Here is a 4,461-nt window from a genome sequence, read left to right as displayed (position 1 = left end):
CTTTCAAATGGCAATACAGTGTTATTAATTATACTCACTAAGTTGCACATTCTTGAATGTACCTCACCAGTAATTGTCCATCGAGAACAAAGCATGATGTGACATGTGAGTAAAAATATCAACAAAGGTTGCCTTTCCACAACCAGCGAACCCATGTGGGGGGTCTCCCAACTGCTTTGTCTGCTGCTGAACCTGGGGCCTCTTTGTTCTTTCTCTTTGGTGGGGCTTTACTCTGTGCAGCTATTACTACCACTGTAACAAAAGCCAGGGCTGGCAGTTCTTTCTTTTCCTTTGCCACCCCTTGGATGTAATCACACAACATCCCAAACTTCCCCTTTCTCCCTATAATGTTCAATTCAATTCTCCAGCCCACTGACAAGAGCGCGGAGATGTCTGAATCCTGGGTGAGGAAGCCCTTTACTAACTCACATAGAGTGGCTCAGGTTAGCCCATGAGGTTTCTCCAAGGGGGGCCTCAGCCATGACATCCACCCCATCATTCCTCCTGCTGAGCAGTATTTGCTGTTAAACGTGCTCACGTTGTTCCAGATTTCCCTGTTCTTGGCATCCTCCTTCTCTCCCTTAACCTTGGCTCCCTTGCACGCAGTCCTTCCATTTTCCTGTTTTGTTTTTCAGTCAGCACTCCTCTCCCAATAACTGAAACCATAGTCAACTGTTTCCTTGAAAATGTACTTCTAGTTCCATGAGGGTGAGGTCAGGAGAGGAATAATAATCGAGGAGAAAATGGCACCTTGGAGGTAGTTATAAGCTGTGTTGATGCTCAGGGAGACCTGGGCCAGTGCTCTGCTCTCAGATCAGGCCTGGGGTGCCCCTTGCTGAAGATGTCAGCTCCAAAGGCCAGGCTTTGCACTTCAGTAAGAGGGCTACTCAGTGAAAAAACAGGCGAACTGCAGGGTCTGCAGCTCCGCAGAGGAAGCTAGATGTTCTAGGGTAGTTGCCGGGTGACATTTGTCTCCATCTCTCAGCCAGGGGACCAGCTCATACCAGACCCCCTTAGAAGGTGAAAGAGTCCAGTCCTGAGAACTGGCTTTCAATGGTCCAGACTCTACATTCTCCATAGTATGTGCGCCCTCTGTAAAGGATGCGACTATAGACCCAGACCCACCAGAAGCTTCCATCTCAGGATGGCACTGCTCCCCATCCCCTCACCCCTCATGAGAGTGGCTCTGGTAACTACACCAGAGCCAGCAATATCTCTGTGGGGATGCCAATGCTAGTGGCTGCTCTGGACGCCACGGAGGCCCCCATAAATTGGGTCATGTTTATACCGGGCACCACTGGTGCCTCTACAGCGGGTTGAGAGTGGAGTTAATCACCATGTCCTCATCAATAGGGACAGCTTTGAGGATACCTATAGGGGGCGCTCCAGGCTGGTCAAGGAGACCAGCAGAAATTTAGGGTGTCGCTTGACTGGAGAGGTTGGAGTGACTCTCTGCAAGCCTGCAAAATGCTAGAGTATCTCCCTCTATTGAAAAAGGGATAGAAGCTGACTTCCTCAATTTCTACTTCTGGAGAAGGGGCTCCAAACCGGCTCTTGTGATGTTAGTAGGACTCAGTGACTGCTGGATGGGCATGACATGTGGCATCTGGGTTACCACAGTGCCAGAGAAGCAGAGGCAATCGGTTCCAGGTGATGAAGTAATGGAGCTAGCAGAGAATGGCATAGTTGTGGACACATCCTGTATCTTTTATCTCCCTACTTAAAAAAATCAATTAAGATTAATTAACATACCATAGAAGTTTTCTTTCAAAGTGTTCAATTCAGTAGTTTTTAGTATATTACCAGCTTGTCTAACCATAAGCATTACCTAATTTCAGGAAAGTTTTATTACCCAATTAAGGAACCTCATACTTCATAGAGTGGCCTAATGCAGTAGGTGTCCTGTAAGGTCCAGTGACACAGCCTCCCCTTTCACCCATGCTGGGTACTTCAGGTGCACACTTTGTATGGACTGGGTATACCCTCCTTTTGTAGCTGAGCCTTGGTTGCTGTCGGCAGGTCAATGGGAGGGACTTATCCAGCCTAGTCAACTGCAAGGACTGGCTATGACCACTGACCACCAACCTCCACCCTCTGTGGAGTTCCAGCTGTGCAGGGGCAGCGTGGTGGTGCTCTGATGTCTGTCGCTGTCCACTGGGTGGGCTAGCCCTGGGGTTTCCCAGGTGGTACAGGCCGAGGTCATCTCCCACCTATGTTTCGCCCAGGGCAACACTGCTTGAGCTATAAAACAATCTGAGATGGCTGCTACTTGTGCTGGGCTTGAAGACTCCCAGGTGAAGCCAAGCTGTGAATCTAGGCTAGATGCTGCTAGTGCTGGGTCTAGGGCTCACTGAGGCAAGCTGTTGTTTGATAGATTTAGGAAGTTGTACAGCCTGAGCCAAGAACAGCCATTCATGTAGAAAAGCAGCTTGGGCGGGCCTGTAAATTGGGTGGGGTAGCATCTATGGAGATCTCCAAGTCCAGTAAAACAGTGTTAGCCAGATTTATGGAGTCTCAGATAAGGCATCGGCTTGCTGGCTCTGTAGAGAGAGAGTTTAGAAAAGGGACAATGGCCTCTGCTAGCCTTGATGCCCAGATGCTTCCATTTCTCCTACACCAGCAGTGCCTTTCAAGCGGCTACCCCTGTGCTAGAGCTCACAGGAAGTGAATCTGAGTAGGTGAGTCTGTGTGTGGGTTCTTTAAGAGGAACTGCTTGGGGATCCAGAAGTTTCTTTCACTGACAAAGTCCCTGATGGCTTTTGCAGCCAGAAATTGTGGGGACTTATCTTCCTGGCACTGGCATACTGTGCTGTGGGCCTGGTGTGGGGCTAGGACTCCTTACTCCAAAGATATCCCTCCCCAATTTTTATTCACCACACATGAGTGAGGGACTAGCCCACTCTGTATCTGCACCCCTCCTACCGGTCTAGGTGGGTGTGGTTTCTTTAATCCCACAGTTGTCAGACTTCCATTCAAGCAGCTCTACCTGATACATAGAAACTAACACAAGGAGGCTGCTGAAACAAGGAGACAAAGAAGCATGGCCCAAATGACAGGACAGATCAAAATCTCAGGAAAAGTATTAAATGAAATGGAGATAAACAATCTATCCGATGCAGAGTTCAAAATACTGGTTATAAGGATGCTCAAGGAACTTAGTATCTCAATAGCATAACAAAATCTGCTCAGAAATGAAAGATACACTAATTGACATAAAGAACAATTTACAGGGATACAACAGTAGAGTGGATGAAGCTGAGAATCAAATCAAAGATTTGGAACATAAGGAAGCAAAAAGCAACCAATCAGAGCAACAATAAGAAAAAAATAATTCCTCCAAATGAGAAGACTATAAGCAGCCTCTGGGACAACTTCAAGAAGTCCAACATTTGCATCATAGAGGTGCCAGAAGAAGAAGAGAAAGAGCAAGAAATTGGAAATCTATTTGAAAAAATAAATGAAAAAACTTCCCTACCTTGGTGAAGGAGAGACATGCAGGTCCAGGAAGCACAGAGTCCCATACAAGATGGATGCAAAGAGGCCCACTCCAAGACACATCATAATTAAAAAGCCAAAGGTTAAAGATAAAGAGAGAATCTTAAAAGCAGCAAGAGAAAAGAAGTTACTCACCTATAGGGGAGCTCCCATAAGACTATCAGCTGATTTTTCAAAAGAAACTTTGCAGGCTAGAAGAGATTGTCAAGAAGTATTTGAAGTCCTGAAAAGTAGGTACCTGCATCCAAGATTGTTCTACCCAGCAAACCTATTATTTAGAATCAAAGGGCAGATGAAGGGATTCCCAAACAAGAAAAACTAAAGGAATTCATCATCACCAAATCACCATTATATGAAATGTTAAAGGGACTTGTTTAAGAGAAAGAAGATCAAAACTATGAACAATAAAATGGTAAAAATATAAATTTTTTAAATATTTTTTAAATTTTTCTCTCTCAGGAGAGAGTATGACTGCAGTCCCCACCACCACAAATTATGCAGTTGAGTTTCCCATATTTGGGGAAGTCGCAGGAGTCAGCACACCCAGAGTGCAAAGGGCGAGCCTCACCCTGGGAAAACCACCTTCCTGATCTCGGTATCTCCCTGCCAGGTAAGTAAGAGGCCACTCTTTCTAATCAGCCCTCTTGACCTTATCCCTTCCCTCTCTGATACTGCTCATGCTCATTTGAATTTCTGCCCAAATGTAGTATTCACTCACAACATACGCAGGTGTTTTACCAACATCACTTCTGTGTTCCCTTACAGATCTCAAACTCAGTATCTCTCTGCTTGGCACCAGGTAATTATTGAAAGTTCTCTACTTCCAAATTTAAAAAAAAAGTGGCGGGGGGGTGCAAAACATATTGAGCCTTCTGAAGTAAAGACTGATTAAAAGAGAAAATATTCACGTGGGTGTAGAATTTCTCTTGTGTTTCTTAAAAATAAACAAACACAACAAATTGACCT

The 4,461-nt window shown here is 45.6% G+C and overlaps 1 non-coding gene across 1 annotated transcript; it reads right to left on the bottom strand.

Moving 5' to 3' along the window:
* Positions 1–3,952: 3,952 nt before the first annotated feature.
* LOC118980534 (U1 spliceosomal RNA) lies at positions 3,953–4,113 on the bottom strand. The gene has a single exon (XR_005065119.1). It is a non-coding gene; the product is annotated as a U1 spliceosomal RNA (small nuclear RNA).
* Between the last annotated feature and the right edge of the window lie 348 nt (positions 4,114–4,461).

This window comes from Sturnira hondurensis, unplaced genomic scaffold, assembly GCF_014824575.4.
Source record: "Sturnira hondurensis isolate 20B ecotype Veracruz unplaced genomic scaffold, ASM1482457v3 Scaffold0001872, whole genome shotgun sequence".
Classification (NCBI taxonomy): domain Eukaryota; kingdom Metazoa; phylum Chordata; class Mammalia; order Chiroptera; family Phyllostomidae; genus Sturnira; species Sturnira hondurensis.
This window is presented reverse-complemented; position numbering and strand designations above follow the sequence as displayed.